This window comes from Pleurodeles waltl, chromosome 7 (assembly GCF_031143425.1).
Source record: "Pleurodeles waltl isolate 20211129_DDA chromosome 7, aPleWal1.hap1.20221129, whole genome shotgun sequence".
Classification (NCBI taxonomy): Eukaryota; Metazoa; Chordata; class Amphibia; order Caudata; family Salamandridae; genus Pleurodeles; species Pleurodeles waltl.
The window spans coordinates 619,869,932-619,881,183 of NC_090446.1; the positions used below are offsets into that span (position 1 = coordinate 619,869,932).

The 11,252-nt window shown below is 45.6% G+C and overlaps 1 long non-coding RNA gene across 1 annotated transcript; it reads left to right on the top strand.

The window, feature by feature from the left end:
• The first annotated feature begins 1,862 nt into the window (after positions 1-1,862).
• On the top strand, positions 1,863-2,808 carry LOC138304481 (uncharacterized). Its single transcript, XR_011205577.1, has 2 exons — positions 1,863-2,199; positions 2,667-2,808. It is a non-coding gene; the product is annotated as an uncharacterized lncRNA (long non-coding RNA).
• Positions 2,809-11,252: the final 8,444 nt, after the last annotated feature.

Sequence of the window (11,252 nt, forward strand, 5' to 3'; positions counted from 1 at the left end):
GAAGCCCACAACACCTTACAGGAATCACAAGAGAAACAAAAAAAATGATATGATACTAAAAGTGTGTATCGTAGTTTAAAGGTAGGGGACAAGGCCTTAATCCTCCTTCCCAGTTGTGAAGACAATCTACTGGCCTGGTGGCAAGGTCCCTACGAAGTTGTTGAACAAATTAATCCCACCACATATAAATTAGCTTTTCCCCATGGCCAAGGTAGAGAACAAATATACCATATTAACCTCCAACGGAAATGGCAGGAATCAAAGGGAATGCACCCAGTTTGGCACATTAGCAATGAAGCCACAATGAAATCCCATATCTATCCTTCTCAACTCAGCCGCTTACTGAGGAGTCTTGTCCCCAGACGAATGCCACCCTCACAGACTCCTATCAGAAACAACTAATACAAGTAATTGAGCAGTACTGTGATGTCTTTTCCAAACATCCTGGGCGAACACAGTTAGCAGAACACCCAATAAGAACCAAAAATGAGGCCATCTCCCGAAAATGCCCATATCGTATCCCAGAAGTAAAAAAAAAAAAAAGTTATAGAACAGGAGGTCCAATCCATGTTGGAGGCTGGTATTATAGAACTCTCCAAAAGCCCCTGGTGTTCCCCAGTGGTGTTGGTGCTAAAACCGGATCGGAGTACTCGTTTTTGCATGGACTATAGATGGGTTAACAAATTAACCTACTTTGACGCATATCCCATGCCTCGCATCGACGAGCTCCTTGGGGGATTAGGCCAAGCCTGGTTTATGTCCACTTTGGACCTTACAAAAGGGTATTGGCAAATCCCGTTGAGAAAAGAGGACAGAGAAAAACGGCATTCGCATCTCCATCAGGCCTCTATCAGTTCACAGTCCCTCCGTTCGGGCTCCACGGGGCCCCTGCCACGTTCCAACAACTTATGGATAGGATCTTACGACCCCATCAGCAATACGTGGCTGCATATCTGGACGATATCGTCATCTGGAATGAACACCTAAAACAGTTGAGTGAGGTTTTACACACATTACGGGAAGCCCATCTAACCGCAAACCCAGAAAAATGCAGGTTAGGGTATACCAATATCAAATATCCTGGTTATGTCTTAGGAGAAGGACTGGTCCGTCCACAGGTTGAAAAAATTGATGCCATCAAACAGATACCGGTACCACGAACAAAGAAAGATGTAAGAGCCTTCTTGGGCTTAGTAGGGTACTACAGGTGGTTTATCCCTCAGTTTTCCACCGTGGCAGAACCACTCACCAATCTACCAAAAAAGTCCTGGCCCAACGCTCTAACCTCCCTCACCGAAGCTGCACGACGCAGTTTTGAACAGCTGAAAAGCGCCTTAACCACGTATCCCATTTTATGTTGTCCGGATTTTCAAAAACCTTTCATATTACAAACTGACGCCTCTGATGTGGGCCTAGAGGCGGTGTTATCCCAAACTCAGGATGATGGTTCCATACACCCAATCCTGTATATCAGTCGAAAGCTCCTTCCCAGAGAGGCCCACTACCCCACAATCGAGAAAGAGTGTCTGGCCATTAAATGGGCTGTGGAGTCACTTCGATATTATCTCACTGGTCAGACATTTACCCTTGTCACGGATCATGCGCCTCTCACCTGGCTCGCTCGCAACAAAGAGACTAATTCTTGGGTCCTGAGATGGTTTCTTTCATTGCAACCCTTCTCCTTTCAGATCGTGCACTCGCCTGGTAGCCACATGCTGAATGCAGATTTCTTGTCCCGCTATCCGGCTCCTGAGCGTCATCTGCTGCCGCTCTCTAGGGGGTGTGTCTGTGAGGGGCCGGACTGGGTCGGCCTACACTTTGTCCCTGCTTCTGCTGGCACTTCCCCTGTGGACCCGGAAGTATTTCCCCATTCTACCAATCCCAATGTCCTGTGTCAATATCAGCAGGAAATCAGCCCTTTAAATGTCTCTGCATCGCGTTCTGGGGAGGAGGCAATTGAGAGTGAGGTGAACAAGAGGACGGTGACGGAGGAGACAGGAAGTCAGAGGAGGAAGAGGAACCAAACAAAGACGCGCACAGCAGATCCAGTGAGACCACGGAGCAGTCTTCTCCGCTCGGATACAGAGAGAAGGAGAAGACCAGGAAGTCAGCGGTCCCAATTGGGGGACGATGCAAACAGACACCGGGGAGCAGAGTGCAACCGCCCTCCACGCTTCAGGAGAAGCGTGGCTAAGCCAGGTGCATGGCAGTGGCCCGAGCAGGGATATGGAGGAAGGGAGGGGAGTTTTCACGAAGGAAGGGGGAGACACGTATTTGAGGCACAATTTCACATGGGTGGGAAGGCACAGATTTATAGTACAAAGTCACGAGGGGGGGAGCAGAATTAAAAGAGAAGGGTGAGAGAAGTGTAAAAAGAGCATAATAGTAGGACAGGAAGAGATAACGAGAAGCAAGGAAAACAGGGACAGTGAACCAGTGATCAGGGGAAAACAATACCCAGAGACAAGAAAAAGAGCTGAAACAAGAGAAGGCACTGCAGAACAGAAAAAGAAAGGAAAAGCGAGAGAGGTATACGGAAAAATAAAACCAAAGACAAAGAAGTGAGAACAGGTGAAAAAGGGAGAGACAGAGACAGGAAGAGAAGAAATTAAAACCCTAACACTTACCAAGACTGTTCTTCTTCTTCCCACATGTGCTTCCCCGAGAGACCTAAACGAACAGAAAGAAAAGAGGAAGAGGCCATGAATCCCTGCCTGGAAAATATAACCAGAGAGTGACACCAGTACGAGACAACCATCCACAACAAGTTACTATTCTATTCAGCCAATAAAATAACACTTACCTGTACATCCGATGAGTCTTGCGTCATCACTCGCGTCATTCCTGTCACAGTGGCATTTTCAACATTGTAACTTAACATCTGACTTTACTATTAAAACAGATTTTAAATTACAATTCATTTGAGTGGAAACATAATTTCTCTATTTGCTCACAATCAATTTGAACTTAGCAATTAAGTGTAATAGGGCAACCCAATGTTGCTAAACTTAGAGCTACATACCGTACTTTCTAAATACCATGATCCCTGCTATGTTACCACTCCAAGTTCCTTCAAACATTATAAACACAGAACTAAATTATGGAAAATGCTTCTGTGGCAAGGCAGAAAACCTAGCGTTAAATCACCTAAACTACCAGCATCCATGTAATACGAGGGTCTCAAATTACTACACTTAAGATCTTACTAGCTATCCTTCCAATTCGCCTAGCTTCATTAGCACTTAAAGGCTACTCTACAAACACTAAAATGGGTCAAAATCCAAAAATGGTATACTAGGTAAACATGGGGTCTTGAATTGATATAAACTAAGAACTTCAGAAAGTCTGAAGAGACAAATTATGTTTTACAAACAATGGCATAAGCATGGCCCAAAGCAAAGGAGAGCAAAAAGATTAATAGTAAAATACACAGAGTATCATATGGGGGCAATAAGCACATTTTGTATGGCATACTCAGAACAGTCATGGAAAGACTTTACGTCGCAATGGATTTTAAAGCGAGATCACATAATAAATGACAACAGATTTAAGGCATTTGTTGAAATGCAATCTGAATTCTCTCTCTTTTTGACCCAGTTCTGGAACTATCAGTGCCTGAGTCAGTGCATGACAAATAGTTGACAGGACGGATGGGAGGTGAATACACGAAAGTCCTGACTAAAGGATATTGATTATGTTTAGTGTTTGTTTTATTCCCGTTCTATTCTCTACAATATACCCTTTTTACATGTTTTGACATACTTGTTGTATAATCTCTATAATATCCATAATAGTTGGTTTAGGGGGTAGTCATATTGTCTCATTAGGCAGGAGCACCAGGGACCATGTTAATGTTTAAAAGGTTGGAGAAGATACCTCTAGGGAGAAAAAGAAATCCGGGAAGGTGTAAAGACAAATAGATTACATGTTAGGTTGCAGCAGTTGAAATGATCCTCCACTGTAAACTTGCAATTTAGACGTCTGTAGAAGAAATACGGATGTGATGTATTTTAAGAAATTGGGTCATTAGTTGAGGAGGTGAAAACAGAATCCATTGTAGGGAGAATCAAAATTACATAACCCTTTGGCAGCGTGGCACAAAGTAGTCAGACTTAACTTAGAGGCAATGTGTAAAGCATGTAGTTAGCATTCAAACAGTAATAAAGTGTGAAAAACATTTGAAGAAAAGTCCCAAAGGAATTTACAAAAATAGGGTGCTCTATATTAAATAAACAAATATAAATACATTAGAACTATCAAAATTCATTTATCAGAGCCAGAGATATAAGCTTTTAAAGTTTCTGGTGAAAACAGTGCCATGAAGCATAAAGTGCCACTTACGGTGATCTGGTCACAGTGGAGTGGAGGAAAGTCACAAGTTCAGGCCAATCACAATGCAACGTGGGTTGGATTTGAGGGCCAGGCAAGTTTAGCTGAAAAGTAACCTTCTCATGTTCGCACAAAGAGTTCCATTCCCCTGCGAGGACTCCCAAATGTCTGTTTTTTCTGCTGGAGTTCAGGAGAAGTACACTCTGTTGCCAGTCAAGGGCCCAGGACCTGTGGGACACCTCTTGGGGATCTTAATGCTCTCCAGCAGAGGCTATCAGCAGTGCTCAGGCAGGCCCAGGCAGGTCCAGTTAGTGCTGTCCAGCTGGCAGTTACAGGGCAGGCCTCTGGGAGCTTGTTGTGTCCTTGTAGTGCAACAGGAGCTCAGCCAACTGACCCTTTGGGTCACTTCTGGGAGACTAAGTTCAAGACAAGCAGGCAAGCAGAGCCACTCTTCTTTCTTAAGACAGCAGGGCATTCCTTCATCTGAATCTTCAACAGACCCAGGAGTGTTCTGATGAGAGGTTCTGAAGGTGCCACATTTATACTTGGTGCCAGCCTTTGAGTGGGGGAAATTCCTGGCCTCATTCTGCTCAGTTCTACCCCTTTCTGTAGGTCTGGCTCCAAACTGTCTGGGGTGACAAAGACAAGGGCTGGCCTGATTTCAATGTTCCTTTGTGTGCGCTGCAGGCAGGGTCTTTTGAAGTATAATCAGGGAAGGGGACAGCTCCTTCCCAGTTATCCTGTCAGAAAGACCCACTAATTCTACATCCATGTCTAGAAGGAATACACAACCCCACAACAGGAGAACCATTTACAGTGAGGTTGGTATAGGCAGGAAATGTACATTTCTAAAAGTTGCATTTTCAGAATAGTAACTTAAAATCCGAAATTACCATTAAAGAGGAGTTTAAATTACAATTAATTTGAGTGGAAAAAGCAAATGAAGCGGTCACTTATTAAGTGTAATAGTAAGGTAACCCCTATGTTAGGTCATGGACTTTAGGAGTTTTTCACTGCCAGGACATTTAAATCCTAAGTACCGGTCATAATTTTTAAATACCATATACCCTTCACTATGAGCCTTTAGGGCCTACCTTATCGGTGACCTACAGGCATTAAAAGGAAAGTTTAAGCCTAACAAAAGGTTCATTTTGCCAGGTCCAAATGACAGCTTAAAACAGCACCAGCGGTTTTAGTGGCAGGCAGAGACATGTTTACAGTGCTACTTTAGTAGGTGGCACAATGAATGCTGTTGCCCAATAATGGCAGTTAATTTACAGGCACTAGCTACATGTTGTAACATATACTTGGTGCATATAAATAAATGTAATGCTCCACTCAGGTGTAGCCCAATTTTACTATGTTTGAAATAGGAGAGAGCACAAGGACTTAAACTTCACAGAGTCATAAAAGGCAACAAAAATGCATTCAGTAAAGGAAGGCAATAACATGGGGTAACCCTGCAGAAAGGGTGCGGTCCAACAAGTATGTTTTCACTATAATGAAAAAAGGCTAACTTGGGGAGAGGTAGCACAAAAATCAAAATGAGCAGCCCAGTAGCAGCTATCAGCTGCCAGACCCTCAAAAGAAACAAAAGAAGAATAAGGAGCAGGTTGGGATGAGTGGTGGATGAGAGGGCACTGGGGAGAAATGGATGAGCATAGAGAGGCAACGGGATTAAGGATGCTTTAAGAGAGAGAGGTGGGTTCCTGTATTAAAAAGGCTGTGCTGTGGGCTAATACCAAGGCTGAAGGACAAAATCCAAAGCAAATAACTCAAGCCAGCTGAATCATAATATCCAAGTTTGGTTGGATATTAAAGAAGGGAATAAGAAGAAGAATATTGATGTATCACCCACATTAAGATGCTTGGAAAATCCGAAAGAAGAGGTGATGTTGCTAGTTTTGGAGGAAAATAGGAGGGGCCTGAAGAGAGTCCCGGGAACTACAATGGGTCCTGTGATCACCAGGAGAGTTGAGCACCAAGCGGCAGAGAAAGAACAATTAAAAGATATGAAGGATATGAAAGAAACAAACATTTCTAGGAGTTTGTATGTGGCAATAGTTTTGTGGCACAATAATTCTGACTTGGACTAGTGAAGTAACCTCTAAAGTAAAGGCATTGTAAATGTTAGACTAGAGCAGGTATCCCTACATGCAACTGAATGAATAAAATGACAGCAACATTTATGTATCAGTTCCTTCCAGCACGTTGAAAATGTGGACAATGTTATTTGGTGCTCTCTATATTTATGAAAAAATCAGATAACTTGCTAACATTCTCTTACCTGTTACACAAAAAAAGCAAATGGCATGCATAAAAGTCACTTGCTACTTCAAAATACAGATTACGAAAAATCACTGCTGGTAACAATAGTTGCTAGCTTAACGTTAGCAGTTGTAAAGAGATTTATGAGTTAATCGAGCTAGTCAGATGATATATTTTGTGCCACATAATAACGCGTTTAATGTTGATCATACAGATGGGCAAACAAGCCCAAAGAGGTGACTTTTGTTCACATAGTAAAATGCACGTACATAAACGTATTGCATTGTTAATAACGAGAAGCTTCGTTCTCACTGACAACGGTGTACTAGGCATATGATCCCTCCTGTGATTATGTAACTATGGCACATATCCAGGTCTCACAACATCACAAGCTTACACTCATGCATATACCCGCATGCATCTAATGACATATGTGCACCAGATAATACCACCCACACACATAAATATGCAAACAACTGTGACCATCTGTTGAAACGTTCAAGACAGAATGCGTATGCCACCTCATTTCAATGTTTCTGACTGACTAAGATGTTTTTGCTCAGTGGCAAGTGGTTCACCACCAAAGCATTAAAACGCCTGAAAATGGAGATAAACTAAACGGAACCACCTTTTACATGGATGACTATAGCCCCCTTACCCTTGTCAAAGCATGATCTAATAGCTGCTAGCAACTTATTATCAGTTGTGGGTACGGGCCTCTTTACCTGAACCTCAAAGTGGAATTGCAACCTGCTTCACCTCCATGGTCATTCCACGTAGTATGTTGTAAGTGGGGTCCTTACCTTGCCCAGCTGTGTCTAGCATTTTATGTTGCACCTCAAGGTTTGGGGTAACCTGGGCTGTGGCACCCCAGTGAAGGTGTGGCCCCAGTTCCAAAGCAGGTGCTAATGAGACTAATCATGGAGGTTCTGGCCCTTTATTCCTGATGTGCCAGCCTGATCCACTATGGGCCCAGTTTTTCTTCCCAGGTGCTGAATAAGCGGGCCAAGTACTTCCTCTACAGCACTTGCCTCTCAGTGATAGCGCAGGTCAAGCAGCCCAAGGTTCTTCAGGGGGAGATAGGTGCAAGGGATAATAGGGCTCATATCTCAAAAAGTGCCCAATGACCTCAATAAGACGACTGTCAAGTCCAATGCTGATGTTTAGTGCAAAAGCAGTATTTATTGCACATGCCAAACCCATCACACACAATGCCCCACACAGTGGTTTCTTTAGGCTAGCACTCTAGCACTTCTCATGGCGGTTGCTTTCCATCTGCAGGTCCTCTCTCTCCCCCTTGCTATATTGTACATAGAGGAGGGATTCTAGGAGGTGACTTTAGGGACTGCCTGCACAAGTGATACGCATGAAATTCTGACTTTGGCCTGGAAAGTTTCTTCGATCTTCGGGCAGTAAACCACCAAGCTCCAACACATTGCATATGGGCTTATGGTCCTCCTTCCACCTCACCAAACCACAGTTATCGGAAGAGTCCAGGAACCCGGAAGCTTGTCTTCCTCATTGTGAGAAGGTAGCCTCTTTCTAGCCTTGTTACCCCCACTTTTGGCCTGTTTGTGAGTGTATGTCAGGGTGTTTGTCACTGTTTTCACTGTCTCACTGGGATCCTGATAGCCAGGCCTCAGTGCTCATAGTGAAAACACCATGTTTTCAGTATGGTTGTTATGTGTCACTGGGATCCTGCTGGTCAGGACCCCAGTGCTCATAGGTTTGTGGCCTATATGTATGTGTCACTGGGACCCTGTCACACAGGGCCCCAGTGCTCATAGGTGTGCATGTCTATGTTCCCTGTGTGGTGCCTAACTGTCTCACTGAGGCTCTGCTAACCAGAAACTCAGTGGTTATGCTCTCTCATTACTTTTAAATTGTCACTAACAGGCTAGTGACCAATTTTACCAATTTACATTGGCTTACTGGAACACCCTTATAATTCCCTAGTATATGGTACTGAGGTACCCAGGGTATTGGGGTTCCAGGAGATCCCTATGGGCTGCAGCATTTCTTTTGCCACCCATAGGGAGCTCTGACAATTCTTACACAGGCCTGCCACTGCAGCCTGAGTGAAATAACGTCCACGTTATTTCACAGCCATTTTACACTGCACTTAAGTAACTTATAAGTCACCTATATGTCTAACCTTTACCTGGTAAAGGTTAGGTGCAAAGTTACTTAGTGTGTGGGCACCCTGGCACTAGCCAAGGTGCCCCCACATTGTTCAGAGCCAATTCACTGAACTTTGTGAGTGCGGGGACACCATTACACGCGTGCACTACATATAGGTCACTACCTATATGTAGCTTCACCATGGTAACTCCGAATATGGCCATGTAACATGTCTATGATCATGGAATTGCCCCCTCTATGCCATCCTGGCATTGTTGGTACAATTCCATGATCCCAGTGGTCTGTAGCACAGACCCTGGTACTGCCAGACTGCCCTTCCTGGGGTTTCACTGCAGCTGCTGCTGCTGCCAACCCCTCAGACAGGCAGCTGCCCTCCTGGGGTCCAGCCAGGCCTGGCCCAGGATGGCAGAACAAAGAACTTCCTCTGAGAGAGGGTGTGACACCCTCTCCCTTTGGAAAATGGTGTGAAGGCAGGGGAGGAGTAGCCTCCCCCAGCCTCTGGAAATGCTTTGTTGGGCACAGATGTGCCCAATTCTGCATAAGCCAGTCTACACCGGTTCAGGGACCCCTTAGCCCCTGCTCTGGCGCGAAACTGGACAAAGGAAAGGGGAGTGACCACTCCCCTGACCTGCACCTCCCCTGGGAGGTGTCCAGAGCTCCTCCAGTGTGCTCCAGACCTCTGCCATCTTGGAAACAGAGGTGCTGCTGGCACACTGGACTGCTCTGAGTGGCCAGTGCCACCAGGTGACGTCAGAGACTCCTGCTGATAGGCTCCTTCAGGTGTTAGTAGCCTTTCCTCTCTCCTAGGTAGCCAAACCCTCTTTTCTGGCTATTTAGGGTCTCTGTCTCTGGGGAAACTTTAGATAACGAATGCAAGAGCTCATCCGAGTTCCTCTGCATCTCCCTCTTCACCTTCTGATAAGGAAACGACCGCTGACCGCGCTGGAAGCCTGCAAACCTGCAACATAGTAGCAAAGACGACTACTGCAACTCTGTAACGCTGATCCTGCCGCCTTCTCGACTGTTTTCCTGCTTGTGCATGCTGTGGGGGTAGCCTGCCTCCTCTCTGCACCAGAAGCTCCGAAGAAATCTCCCGTGGGTCGACGAAATCTTCCCCCTGCAACCGCAGGCACCAAAAAGCTGCATCACCGGTCCCTTGGGTCTCCTCTCAGCACGACGAGCGAGGTCCCTCGAATCCAGCGACTCTGTCCAAGTGGCCCCCACAGTCCAGTGACTCTTCAGCCCAAGTTTGGTGGAGGTAAGTCCTTGCCTCACCTCGCTGGGCTGCATTGCTGGGAACCGCGACTTTGCAGCTACTCCGGCCCCTGTGCACTTCCGGCGGAAATCCTTCGTGCACAGCCAAGCCTGGGTCCACGGCACTCTAACCTGCATTGCACGACTTTCTAAGTTGGTCTCCGGCGACGTGGGACTCCTTTGTGCAACTTCGGCGAGCACCGTTTCACGCATCCTCGTAGTGCCTGTTTCTGGCACTTCTCCGGGTGCTACCTGCTTCAGTGAGGGCTCTTTGTCTTGCTCGACGTCCCCTCTCTCTGCAGGTCCAATTTGCGACCTCCTGGTCCCTCCTGGGCCCCAGCAGCGTCCAAAAACGCCAAACGTACGATTTGCGTGTAGCAAGGCTTGTTGGCGTCCTTCCGGCGGGAAAACACTTCTGCACGACTCTCCAAGGCGAGAGGGATCCGTCCACCAAAGGGGAAGTCTCTAGCCCTTTTCGTTCCTGCAGAAACCTCAGCTTCTTCTGTCCAGTCGAAGCTTCTTTGCACCCGCAGCTGGCATTTCCTGGGCATCTGCCCATCTCCGACTTGCTTGTGACTTTTGGACTTGGTCCCCTTGTTCCACAGGTACCCTAGATTGGAAATCCACAGTTGTTGCATTGCTGGTTTGTGTCTTTCCTGCATTATTCCTCTAACACGACTACTTTGTCCTTAGGGGAACTTTAGTGCACTTTGCACTCACTTTTCAGGGTCTTGGGGAGGGTTATTTTTCTAACTCTCACTATTTTCTAATAGTCCCAGCGACCCTCTACAAGGTCACATAGGTTTGGGGTCCATTCGTGGTTCGCATTCCACTTTTGGAGTATATGGTTTGTGTTGCCCCTATCCCTATGTTTCCCCATTGCATCCTATTGTAACTATACATTGTTTGCACTGTTTTCTAAGACTATACTGCATATTTTTGCTATTGTGTATATATATCTTGTGTATATTTCCTATCCTCTCACTGAGGGTACACTCTAAGATACTTTGGCATATTGTCATAAAAATAAAGTACCTTTATTTTTAGTATAACTGTGTATTGTGTTTTCTTATGATATTGTGCATATGACACTAAGTGGTACTGTAGTAGCTTCACACGTCTCCTAGTTCAGCCTAAGCTGCTCTGCTAAGCTACCATTATCTATCAGCCTAAGCTGCTAGACACCCTATACACTAATAAGGGATAACTGGGCCTGGTGCAAGGTGCAAGTACCCCTTGGTACTCACTACAAGCCAGTC